The sequence below is a fragment of the Jaculus jaculus genome, unplaced genomic scaffold (assembly GCF_020740685.1).
Source record: "Jaculus jaculus isolate mJacJac1 unplaced genomic scaffold, mJacJac1.mat.Y.cur mat_scaffold_140_1_98673_arrow_ctg1, whole genome shotgun sequence".
Taxonomy (NCBI): domain Eukaryota; kingdom Metazoa; phylum Chordata; class Mammalia; order Rodentia; family Dipodidae; genus Jaculus; species Jaculus jaculus.
In genome coordinates this window covers 80,464-94,102 of record NW_025423407.1, presented here as the reverse complement: position 1 = coordinate 94,102, position 13,639 = coordinate 80,464, and the positions used below count along the sequence as shown (strand labels likewise).

At 44.1% G+C, this 13,639-nt stretch overlaps 1 pseudogene; it reads left to right on the top strand.

The window, feature by feature from the left end:
- The first annotated feature begins 1,760 nt into the window (after positions 1-1,760).
- On the top strand, positions 1,761-11,367 carry LOC123457248 (annotated as a pseudogene).
- The last annotated feature ends 2,272 nt before the right edge of the window (positions 11,368-13,639 follow it).

The window sequence follows — 13,639 nt, the reverse complement described above, 5'->3', positions numbered from 1 at the left end:
TAATTATTTCTGACCCATTTTTTTTTTGTTTTTCCAATTCTATGCCAGAGCTTCTTTCAGATACATAGACCAACACCTCACTAACATCAATTTTTGCTGGAAAAGTGAACTTAGAGATTAGTGCACCAAGTAAAAGACAAAAACAAGACAAACATTATACAGAAAACTATAGATATCTTATAGTGCAGAGAGCCAAAGATGTTTCTATAGAGGGGCCATTCTCCTGGTTAGTTAATTAAAAGATATAATACTTAGTAAGAGGGGCAAGGAGAAAGCTTAACTCTAAATCTGTAAGTTTTGCTCATAAATTACATGTGGAGAACTGCACTGCCCCACACAGTGAGCTGTTTGTCAGTGCAACCCACAAGCCCCAAGCCAAAAAAAATTGAAGCTATTGCCAAACCACTTGTTTATACACCGTATCTAAATGGTAATACCCTATTGCTGAAGACAACACAGGTTGCAGTCACAGTATATGGAGAGATTATACAGAGATTAAACCAGAAGTGAGAAGGAAGGCAAATTCCTGATGGCTAGACCTAATAATGCTGGAAGGTTCTTTGTGAGCTGCTGGGTGATAGTGGTCACCAACAGCATGAACAAGCAGATCCTACCAGAGACAAAATAACCAGCCAATGCAAGATGTACACACCAGTGTAGTAGTTGCACACAGCGTATGGGGGTAAACAAATGCTCTCTGGCTGGATCTGAGGTCTGTCCTGTGGAAGGGAGTTCATTCCTGCTTCTTACAATCTAGTGAAAGGCCTATGAGTAGACAGGTGTTACATTCTAGAGATGATATGCCTCTATTCTCTGGATAATGTGAGAAAGTACACCTGTCAAAATTTTTTATTTATTATTTATTTATTTATTTGAGTGCGACAGACACAGAGAGAAAGACAGATAGAGGGAGTGAGAGAGAATGGGTGTGCCAGGGCTTCTAGCCTCTGCAAAAGAACTCCAGACGCGTGCGGCCCCTTGTGCATCTGGCTAACATCGGACCTGGGGAACCAGCCTCGAACTGGGGTCCTTAGGCTTCACAGGCAAGCGCTTAACTGCTAAACCATCTCTCCAGCCCTCAAGTTTTTTTAAATAACAATGCTTATGCCTTTTGACCCTTGGTGATCGCATCCTTGGTTAGAAAACCTGCTTTATACACATGGAACAGATAGTGGGAAAACTTAAAATTCATCAGTAGGTCATGGGGAAAAAAGCCAACTGTATAGCACAAGACAAGTCATCTCTATTGTATCTGTCAGGTCCTGGAGATATTACAGAGGAAAGTAAAGGTATCTTAATTGGAAAATAAACATCACAATTTTTTAATTTATTTTTTTGAGAGTGACAAACAGAGAGAAAAAGGGGGGAGGAGAATGTGCACACCAGGGCCTCCAGCCACTGCAAATGAACTCCAGATGAATGCACATCCTTGCGCATCTAGCTAACATGGGTCCTGGGGAATTGAGCCTTGAACCGGGGTCCTTAGGCTTCACAGGGAAGTGCTACATCACAAAGTTTTATACAGTAATCATTAATTCGGTCCTGATTTTCCTGTAGTTTGCAATTAAGAATATACCATCAACTTGGTCACTGGCATGCCAATATTTTGCCACGTTTCTCAAGAATGATAACTCCAGGATCAATCCATTGACAAACTAATTATCTGCTCAGAACAATGTTCATGTTTAGTATTAAAAGAATAAAGAATCCCCTACACCATCATATGGTAAAGATGTAATAATCTCATAAATGATTATCAGAATGATAGCATATACCTTCTCATTGCTGGGACAAAGCCGGAGTTGGAACAAGCTTATGAAAGGGAAAGGGTTTATTTTGGCAAAAAGTTTTTAGAGGAAGTTTCAGTATGGTAGAGAAGCATATTATGTATTGACAGCAAGGCATCACATCAGCTGGGAGGAAGCAAGAGTGATGCAGCTAGTACAAGCAAGAGAGGCTGGATGATAAATCCCATGGCCCACACAAGTCTCACACCTCCTCTGGCAAGACTGTCCCTGAAGTCCACACCAGCAGGATATTAAGTGTGAGGCATAATCACAAACACTGGAGGCAATGAGGGCCACTCCACATTCAAACGATCATCCTTTGATCTCTAGCAAAGTGGAGACTGCAAGGACAGGCCCAAAAACATTCCTGCCCCTTACTTAGGGGCCCAGTTACCCTAGCTGCCTAACAAAACTACCTGACTCTCTCCCTGGGACTAAAAGTGTTTGCTACCATGCCTGCTTCTAAAACTGCTTTCAGGAATCTGGAAGTTTCCATAAATGATATAACATAGTTCCTCCAAACCTAAATGTGTTCCCAGCCTCATTTTCATGTTCAGTGCTCTAAAGGCAACCAGAGAGGATATTGATATTGATATTTATCACAGTACAGAGTCTACTTATTATTTCATTAGCAATTGTTTGTGACATTTTGTAATTCAAACTAATATTATTTTCTATTTTTATTTGATTTTTTTCAAGGTAGGGTTTCACTCTACCACAGCTGTCTTAAAATTTATGATATAATCTCAGGGTGGCCTTGAACTCACAGTGATCCTCCTACCTCAGCTTCCTGAGAGCTGGGATTGAAGACATGTACCTCCACACCCAGCTAACAAACTAATATTATAAAACCATAATGCTATTTTTAAATGAACTATGTGATGTCATGTACTTTACCAGTTGCTTTTTGGCACTGAATGTGCATAGTAAGAAAGAACTGTAAAATCAAAGGGCATTCCCTACATCATGCATGCAGTCATGGCATGTGGGCCTTTCCAAACATGGAATGATGCATATCTTTTAGGTACATGCTTTTCTGAAGAACATGCACTTTATTAGCCCTATTGGAGATATAGTGAATATGAACCAGAAAGGACAAGTAAGTGATGAGTATGATGTTCTCAACATTTGGAATTTCCCCCATGGTACTGATCTGAAGGTGAAAATAGGACAGTTTTCCCCACATTTTCCATATGGTCAATACTTGTATTTATCTGAAGACATGCCAGAGTGGGCCACAGGAAGTAGACAGGTGGGTTTTCCTGCTACACTGATTTACACTAGATATTAATGACCACGCTCTTGTGGAATGTGTGTCTCCTCATCATAATTTGATTCCTAGATATATTTTATAAATTTTTTAATACTTTACAAAAACTGTAATATTCATGAAATTTTTTTCATATGCTTATATAAAGATATTATACAACATAGCAAAATTACTATGATCATCAAGTGTAAGACCCCCAAAACGAGGACCCCACGCTCTGCCCAGATATGGCGACACCCCAAATCACTCACGAGAAGCGGTCTTGAAGCAAACTGCAAGAGGATTTTATTCCAAGCGCGCTGGAGCCCACAGTCGTACACCACACAGGGGTAGAGGACTGCAGAGCCCCGAATGCAGGAACGGGACAGTTTTTATAGGGTTTCTAACAAAGCCTGTTCATTAGACCAATCATTTTTTTAATATCAGGAGCCCACGGGGTGCGAGCCAGTCAGTTTGTGCCACTCCATAGTTTCTAAGCCAATTAGTTTAATTTGTTCAAGCCCCTCGTGGACCAATCAGTCTCTTATGACCTTGGTGGTCAGCATTTGCGCACGTCCTTGGGTAGGAGTAGCAGAGTGTGGTATCAGTCTCCTATGACCTTGGAGGTCAGCATTTGTGCAGGTCCTTGGGTGGGGATAGCAGAGTGTGGTATCAGTCTCCTATGACCTTGGTGGTCTGAGGCAGGCTGCTACAGCTTATGGTGCAGGCTACTAAGGCTTACAGTGTGGGCTATTAAGGCTTATGGTGCAGGCTATTTACAGAAACCAAATAAGTGGTTTACTTCATTACTCATTTCCCATCCTTGAGGGCTATCTCATGCCCTTTTTACCTAGTTTTATATTAGGAGCGGGCTCTGATATAATGAGAAGAGGGATTCTTTACTTGCTTTCAACAGAGAGCAAAGCCTGGAGTTTGAGGTATGCAGGGGCCTGCTTAAGCTCCCTTATTTCTGGGCTTCTGAATTCTTGGGCCTTTCATTTCCCAGTTTTTCTCTTGTTAATAGTTTTAAGCCTAGAACTTGGAAGGACCAAATGTAAGGTTTTTGTTTGCCCTGAAGGCCCTCGTATTGTTGTCTAAGTATTATGATCTGGACCGCACTCACTCATTTTCTAACAAAAGTAAAAATATTATTAAGTATGCAAGGCCCAACTGAAAGCATCAGGAGCAAATCCATTAAGGGTCCCATCAGGGTGGAAAGCAGAGTAGTCATCCAGGGGGACTTGTTGAACCATCCCTCAAACCATCCATGGTCAGTAGGACGAGGTAGGGGCCCTTCCACCGAGTCTCAAGGTTTCCTGCCTGGTGGTGTCTGACATAGACCGAATCTCCCACCTGGAAGCGATGTGGGACCTGTAAGTCTCCTTCTCCAGAGTAAGCCACCCGGAGTTGCTTCCACGCTCCTTGTCTCACCCACTCGAGCAACTTGAGCCTAGAGAACAGAGGCTGGGAAAGCGGCACATCAGTACTATGTATAGAGGTTATTTCTACCAGTGGAGGAGGACCCCCATATAGCAATTCATAGGGGGTCAGTCCAAATTGTCTGGGTGTGTTTCTGACCCTAAAAAGCACAAGGGGTAGGAGAGCTATCCAATCATTAGCGCCAGTCTCTGTGGTCAATTTGCTGAGGGTCTCTTTAATGGTTTTATTTATCCTTTCTATCTGTCCTGATCTTTGGGGTCTGTATGCACAATGTAATTTTTAATCAATCCCCAATATTTTGGCCAGTCCTTGACTTACCTGGGCAACAAAGGCTGGACCATTGTCTGATCCTATTACCTTGGGTATCCCAAATCTTGGGAAAATTTTTTCCAGTATTTTCTTAGCCACCACGGTTGAGGTTTCTTTCGTGGTAGGATAAGCCTCTATCCATCCTGAAAAAGTGTCTACAAAAACTAGTAAATACTTATTACCATACTTAGCTGGTTTTATCTCAGTGAAGTCCACTTCCCAGTGAGCACCTGGGCTGTCTCCCCTTAGCCTCTTCCCAGGAGGCATTCTTGAGGGATTAGTATTGACCATCTGGCAAGGTACACAATGCTTGACTACTGAGCCAGCTATCTCTGGCAACCTCAGATTATTTTAAAGAGACATCTGCAGCAGTTTTTGTAGATGTTTGGGCCCCAGGTGGGTTAGGTGGTGTATTTGTTGAACGTACTCTAGTCCCTTTGCTTGAGGTAGAATCTCTTTTCCCTCTGAGGTAAAACAGGCCCCCTCTGGAGTTTCAGAGAACTGGCCTAACTTTCTAACTTTTTGCCAGTCACCTGGGGTATATCGTTGCTCACTTTTTTGGTTTTTCGGCTTTTCTATTATGGGCAGAAGGTTGACCCCCTGCTTGGCCATTTGGTCAGCCATCTGGTTCCCTTTGGAGATAAAATCTTTGGCTTTTTGGTGGCCAGGGCAATGCATAATGGCCAGTCTTTTGGGTAGATGTAGAGCTTCTAGCAAACTTAGAATTTCTTCTTTGTTTTTAATTTTTTTTTCTGCTGCAGTAAGTAGCCCTCTCTGTTTGTAGATGGCCCCATGTACATGTGCAGTAGCAAAAGCGTACCTGTTGTCTGTGTAGATATTCACAGACTTTCCTTCAGCTAGTCGTAAGGCCTGTGTGAAGGCCATGAGCTCAGCCTTTTGTGCTGAAGTTTCTTCTGGCAGACTGTTGGCCCAGACTGTTCGTGTTCCATCTACTATCGTCACCCCAGCCATCCTCTTACCTTCTACAATGTAACTGCTTCCATCTGTGAACCAGGTTAATGTTCCTCCAGTCAGTGGGACATCTGTAAGATCCTTTTGGATCCCAGTTTCCTCAATCAGCACTTGATGACAGTCATGAGTCACTGTCTCATCAGTTTCTTCAGGCAGAAGAGTAGCGGGGCTGAGGATGGCAGGTGGGGCAAATGTTATCCTGTCGGTGAGGAGCAGGCTCTGGTAGTGAGTCATATGGGCTTTAGTCATCCATCGGTCTGGGGGCTGCCGGACAATGCTCTCCAGGGCATGGGGGGCAATGACAGTTATCCTCTGCCCTAGAGTTAGTTTATCAGCATCTTTGATCAACGTGGACACTGCTGCTATGGCTTTTAGACATATAGGCCATTCATTAGCCACAGGGTCAAGTGTCTTTGATAGGCAGGCAACGGGTCTTCTCCATGGCCCTAAGGATTGGGTTAGGACTCCCCGGGCTATCCCCTTACGCTCATCTACGTAAAGGGTAAATGGTTTAGTCACATCAGGGAGGGCTAGGGCAGGCGCACTTAATAGTGCCTTCTTGACGGCATCAAATGCCCCCTAGTGTTTAGAGGTCCAAGTGAATTTTCCTTTCTCTTTAGTTAGTGGATAGATGGGGGCTTCTAGGGTTGCAAACCCTGGAATCCATAGTCTGCAGAACCCAGCTGTCCCCAGGAACTCTCTAACTTGTCTGGCCATAGTTGGAACCGGTATTTGTATTACAGTCCTCTTTTGTGCCTCTGTCGGCCATCTTTGTCTATCCCACAAGGAGTACCCCAAATACATTACCTCTCTTTTGCATATTTGGGCCTTCTTAGCTGAGGCTCGGTAACCAAGGTCAGTCAGCTCCAGTAGTAACGCTTTTGTACTTTTTAGACAGTCCTGTTGGGTAGCTCCTGCCAGGAGTAAGTCATCAACATATTGAAGGAGGGTTACCTGGGGGTGTTGAACTCTAAAATTGGTTAGGTCCCTGTGTAGGGCTTCAGCAAAGATGGTTGGGGAGTTCTTGAATCCTTGGGCTCGGGGAGGGGCTCTGAGCCCCGTCCTCCCTAGTCTTTATTTTTTTTAAGGGTTAGGACCCTAGGTCTTTTGCTGTTCTTCTTAGGGCAGTCTCTTGCCCAGTGTCCTTTTTCCTTGTAACAGGCACATTGATCTCTATCAACTTGGGTCCTGTTGCCCAGGTTCCCTATCTGCCTAGGGCCTGTCCTAAACTTTTGAATATTTTTCTCTCTTTTTCCTTTTTTTTTCTACCATTGTGGCCAGGATCCTGGTCAGATTTTTCTCTTGTCTATTGTGCCTATCCTCCTTTTCCTCTCTCTCTTTCTTTCCTTTGCTCTTTTTCCTCTTTTGTCTCCCTTTTCTAATATACCTTTTCTGCCTTTTTTATTAAATCATGCAGCTCAGCTTCCTGTAATCCCCCCAATCTCTGAAGTTTCTTTCTGATATCAGGAGCTGACTGTCCTATGAAAGCTAATGTTACTGAGCCTTTTTGAATCTCAGAGGTGGGGTCAAATGGTGTGAACCTCCTAAATGCTTTCATGAGCCTCTCAAGAAACATTGAGGGAGTCTCCGTTGGCCCCTGCATCATCTCTCTCACCTTGGCCAAATTGGTGGGCCTTCTGGAGGCACCTCGGAGACCCGCCACCAGAGCCTGGCGATAGATTTTTAAGCTCTCTTTACCTTCAGCCGTATTGTGGTCCCAAACAGGGTGAGTCAGAGGGAACCCCATGTCTATCTCATGCTGTAGTTGCGTGGGCCACCCGTCGGCCACAGGGACATTTTTTTTTTTTTTTGGCCTCTATTAAAATTCTCTCTCCTTCTTTGGTTGTGAAGAGTGTCTGCAACAGCTGTTGGCAATCGTCCCAAGTAGGCTGATGAGAAAACATAAGAGATTCCATCAGCCTCGTGAGGCGTTGGGGTTCCTATGAAAAAGGGGGGGGGTGGTTAGCTTTTCAGTTATAAAGATCTGCAGAGGCAAAAGGCCAATATTGGAGGGGTTGTAGTTGGCCCCCAGCATGGGAGGACCTGCCTCGCATAGCGGCAGTGTTACAATTTTATTTGTTCCCTCTGGGGTAGCATCTCTCTGGCTCCGCGTCTTTGAGTCCAGCCTTCCCATTTCCAGGGGCTCGGGAGGGGCAGAGGAAGGAAGCTTGGGCAAGCTGGGAGGCGGAGGCTTGGGGAGGGTGGGAGGCGGAGGCTTGGGAAGGGTGAGGGGCAGAGGTTTGGGAAGGGTGGAGGGACAGACTGAGTCTCTGGCCAAGCCAGAGGCTCTTTAATCTCGGGATAGATGCAAGGGGGAGGTCTGGCTCCCTCAGGAGAGGGCTTTTTTGCATTTTCGAGAGTCAGGACTCTGGAGCTTGAGTTCCTTGGTTTATTCAGCCATGGCCTGACCCAGGGCAGGGGGTTGTCCATCAAATCCTTCCTGGTTGGGACGGGAGCCTGGTCCATTCTGAAAAATAATATCTTTAACAGACAGAATAGTCTCAGAATTAAAGGTTCCTTCTGATGGCCATCCGACCTTATAAGTTGGCCACTCAGAGGCACAAAACATTTGTCAGGGTCTCTTTTTAACCTCAACTGACAAATTATGGGCCCTAGACTTAACTTCAGTGCAATAGTCAAGAGTCAAGTTAAGGGCATTTATCATCGTCTGTCACATGACAAAAACTGTAAACAAAGACACAAAGGACAACAACTCACACAACTGAGACTAACAGATTCAGACATCAGCGGCCCGTCCATGTCCTCCACAAGCAGGCAAAAGGATCTGACGGCCATGGAGGCTCCCTCTGCCTCAACAACAGAACTCGGTCCTCTGACCGACAATAGGAGATAACCAGGTGTCCCTGGTTCTCCTTACCTCCTGGGGCGTCGCCCAGGTTGGCAGCCTGTGATCCTCCTAGCACGTCTGCTGATCACAGTCCTCTGTTCCTTACGGCCCGAGAAGATGGCTGCAAACTGAAAATTGAAAGCGCGCATCCCAGAAAACATATTCAGATGTCCCAGAAAACAGATACTCAGAACAGAAACACTGGCCAGCACACATTCATTCCAGGGGGGTCCCCATCACCTCCAAGTGGGTTCTCGGGTGTGAGGGGTGGTCACAAATCGTGGACGAGCCCCCAAATGTAAGACCCCCAAAACGAGGACCCCACGCTCTGTCCGGATATGGTGACACCCCAAATCACTCATGAGAAGCGGTCTTGATGTACACTGCAAGAGGATTTTATTCCAAGCGTGCTGGGGCCCACATCGTACACCGCACAGGGGTAGAGGACTGCAGAGCCCCGAATGCAGGAACGGGACAGTTTTTATAGGGTTTTTAACAAAGCCTGTACATTAGACCAATCATTTTTTTAATATCAGGAGCCTGCGGGGTGCAAGACAGTCAGTTTGTGCCACTCCATAGTTTTTAAGCCAATTAGTTTAATTTGTTCAAGCCCCTCGTGGACCAATCAGTCTCTTATGACCTTGGTGGTCAGCATTTGCACAGGTCCTTGGGTGGGAGTAGCAGAGTGTGGTATCAGTCTCCTATGACCTTGGAGGTCAGCATTTGCGCAGGTCCTTGGGTGGGGATAGCAGAGTGTGGTATCAGTCTCCTATGACCTTGGTGGTCTGAGGCAGGCTGCTACAGCTTATGGTGCAGGCTACTAAGGCTTACAGTGTGGACTATTAAGGCTTATGGTGCAGGCTATTTACAGAAACCAAATAAGTGGTTTACTTCATCACTCATTTCCCATCCTTGAGGGATATCTCATGCCCTTTTTACCTAGTTTTATATTAGGAGCGGGCTCTGATATAATGAGAAGAGGGATTCTTTACTTGCTTTCAACAGAGAGCAAAGCCTGGAGTTTGAGGTATGCAGGGGCCCGCTTAAGCTCCCTTTGGAGCGTGATAGTATTTCTGGGCTTCTGAATTCTTGGGCTTTCACAAGCAATAAAATAAATTTTTCATGGTCCAACCTGCTAACATTGTCTGGATTGAGAGGAGTATCTTAGATTTCTTTCCCTGACACATATTTGGATTCCTCAGATCCTACCTTCAGTGTGCTGTGTGCCATGCTGACCTGGGTTCAGGAAATCCCATCAGGAGGGACAAGCAGCCTGCTGCTTTGATTACTACCTGTGCCCAAAAAATGAGATTTCCAGTGACACAGGTAACTGCATGCAAGAAAAAAATCATACCTCAGATTGACTATCTTCTGTAACACATGTGAGGATTTCAAGTGTCCTGGAAGGAAATTTAATAGAAGAAAATCAGCCAGGTATGGTGGCACACATGTTTAATCCCAGCACTTGGGAGGCAGAGGTAGGAAGACTGCCATGAGTTGGAGGCCACCCTGAGAGTACATAGTAAATTCCAGGTCGGCCTGAGTGATTTAAGGTGTGAGCCATCACTTCAAGCAATTAAGACTTTTACTATGACTCTGAATGTGTTGACACAGGGAGTATTAAGATAATTGAGCTATTTCATATGTGAGAGGTAACAGAAAGTAACAATGGCTCCTAGGTGTCCTTCACCATACATGTGAGATCAATAAACTTTGAGTCATGTATTCAGGACAATCCACTTATATTGCTGTCAATGGCAACAAAGCATTAACACTCTTCAAACATGCTGCTCATACTTATGTGAGACATCAGTGACACATGAAAACTGGAGCTGTACTGATGAGTCTTTGCTCTCTACCTCAGACATGGTGCAGTGTGTGAAGTGTCCAGATGATCAGTATGCCAATGTAGAGCAAATCCACTGCCTGCAGAAATCTGTGACCTATCTGGCTTATGAATACCCCTTGGGGATGGCTCTGGCCTGTCTGGCCCTTGGCTTCTCTGCCCTCACATCTGCTGTTCTTGGGGTGTTTTGGAAACACCAAGACACTCCCATAGTGAAGGCCAATAACCACACCCTCAGCTACATCCTGCTCATCTCCCTCAACTGTTGTTTCCTCTGCTCCTTGCTCTTCATTGGACTTCCCAACACTGTTACCTGCATCCTGCAGCAGATCACATTTGGAGTTCTCTTCACTGTGGCTGTCTCCACTGTCTTGGCCAAAACAGTTACTGTGGTCCTGGCCTTCAAGGTCACCACTCCAGGAAGAAGGACGAGGTGGCTGCTGGTATCAGGGGCACCTAACTTCATCATTCCCACCTGATCCAAATTACTCTCTGTGCTGTGTGGCTGGGAACATCTCCTCCCTTCATTGACACAGATGCACACTCTGAACATGGACACAACATCAGCGTCTGCAACAAGGGCTCAGTCACTGTCTTCTACTGCATCCTGGGATTCCTGGGATCTCTGGCCCTAGTGAGCTTCACTGTGGCTTTCTTGGCCAGGAACCTGCCTGACACCTTCAATAAAGCCAGGTTCCTGACCTTCAGCATGCTGGTGTTCTGCAGTGTGTGGGTCACCTTCCTCCCTGTCTACCAAAGCAGCCAAGGGAAATTCATGGTGGCTGTGGAAGTCTTTTCAATCATGGCTTCCAGTGCTGGTCCATTGGGCTACATCTTTGTCCCCAAGTGCTACATTATTTGACTACGACTAGATAGAAATTCTCTTCCCAAGGTCACATATAAAATCAATTCTTGAAAGTATCTTTCCTTACAATTTAAACTAAGGTTACTATAGAGACTGAAGACATCATAGCATTACTTTTTAATCCAAAGTAGTTTTTTGCACCCCCACACAAGTGAGTTTCCTTTGTTCTCAATGTTAGCTATGTATCATATGAGTGGTTTAACATCAGTTACTTAGACAAGTCAAATCTTGTATCAGAAAGGCAATGATTGATAAGGAGTTTTAAAGAAGAATATTAACACAGGGACATGACCTATCCATGAATCTGAAGTTGGGCTCAGTCTCAATGGTTACCCATAAGATGATGAATATAATGATTCCTATTGAGAAAGAATATTGTATGAGATTAAATGAGGGCTTGAATTCTGCAAATCTTGTTATGGTCTTATACTTTATGAGTAATGTACATTATTCAAATATTGAAACCATGGAGAAAGGAAATCATTATTAAATTGATCTCATTGCTTACAATTGTGCTTTAATTGGCTGACCATCATAAATAACTGGTGTCATGAACTAAATCCTTGCATTTTGCTTACAAATTTGTTAACATGGGATAGTAATGGTTGTGTGTATGTGTGTGTCACTGTGAATATTATAAATATTTCCCAGTATTAGTGGCTATGGTTTGAGGTCACTTGTCTCCCAAGAGTCCTTTAGAGGAGACCTACTTCTCAGTATGACTGTTGAGGTTCAGCCATTAAGAAGTGTGCCTTACTGGGTGCTGTAACTATCCCTCCCTCACTCAGCTTTCCAATCTCACCTTGAAGTTTGCACTCACATGCATTCCCACTGCTATAATAACCTTCATCATGAGTTCAGCATCCATTGCAACATGCAACACACTGAGAAATACTATTGGGACACTTGACTCCCAAACAGAATCAATATCTAATGTAAAGCAAAGTGGACTGCAAATGTGAGAGTGTTTGAGGGTTTGGGGGGAGTCACAGAGGTTTATGGACCCAAATTTGTGTATCTGTTCTATTTTTAATGAAAAATTGATATAAATGAACTCATTATGAATTATGAATTATTAAGTTTATTCAGGGAAAAATCACAAATTTGGGCTTATTTTAGGGATATTGGTATCTAAGAAGAAGGCTAGATCAGAGTCATCATCACATGGGAAGTATGAAACATGCTCTCATGTGGAAAACACTGTATATTTTATAATTTAAGAAAAAATTGTTTTTTAAGGGAAATACTGGTATAGAGCCACAAACATGTAGAGATGAGTTCATGAAAGCCATGTAAGAGAGACTGACGCTTTCAAGAAAAGACTGGAGTGGAGGCACAGCACATGGAGAATAGAATGCAGCAGCTTGTGCATGGAAAATTAGGAGAAACACACATAGTATCCACCTTATGTTTCCCCATGGAAGAAAGTTAAGAGGGGAAATGGTGTGATCCTAAGAAAGAATAACTGAGTGACAAATACCAAAGCAGAGACCAAGAAATTTAGATGAGACATCTTAATGTAGAAATAGAGTTGTACCCATGATTGTCCTAAATTTAGAGACACAGGTAACAGGAGTCTGATTAAAGTGAGAAGCAAGTATGAAAGTTCCTCCACACCAAGAAACAGCATTGTATTCTAATGGCTGGGTGAGGGGAGAGACCAAATTCACATTTGTTCCTCTGGTCTGAGCAAGGAGAGGCAGGCAGAGAGAGAATCCAGAGAGAGGGACAGGAAGAAGACCAAAGTCTTCATAGTACAAAGAATGTATTCTTTTGTCAGATTCAGGAGGAGAAGACCCAATTGCTTTGTAGATTTGGAGGGAAGACCTCTGGGCCAGCTCACCTAGACTATCTATCTAGGTAGCATGCTATACTGTGGGCATCAGGGAGGGCACTATAGATCAGTCTTATCAGACACAAGTTTTTTTTTCCTGCCAACATTACTAGCTTTGCCAGAGAAAAGTAGCATGTGGGATGGCATCATCTGGGTCCCTCTGGGCCTCAATTTCTAACTGAAAATGTCTCACAGAAATGAGCTTTTTCTGATTCTCCTCCAAGAGGGTAGAGCTAGCTTTGAAAATGAGGAGGGATTATGGAACCCAGAACATGTAACAGATTATAAATTAGGCCAATCAAGTTAGGCTGTCTAGTGATGAAATGTGCTATATGAGCTATGGGGGAAAATGGCCAAAAGAAGTCTGAGAAATCAGAGGTCTAAGCTACTCAGAAGCAAACACCCTGACCCTGTGTACACATGCATTTTCTTAATTTCATTGTTCATTATCACTAAAGGGAATTTGATTGTGTATAGATACCATAACTA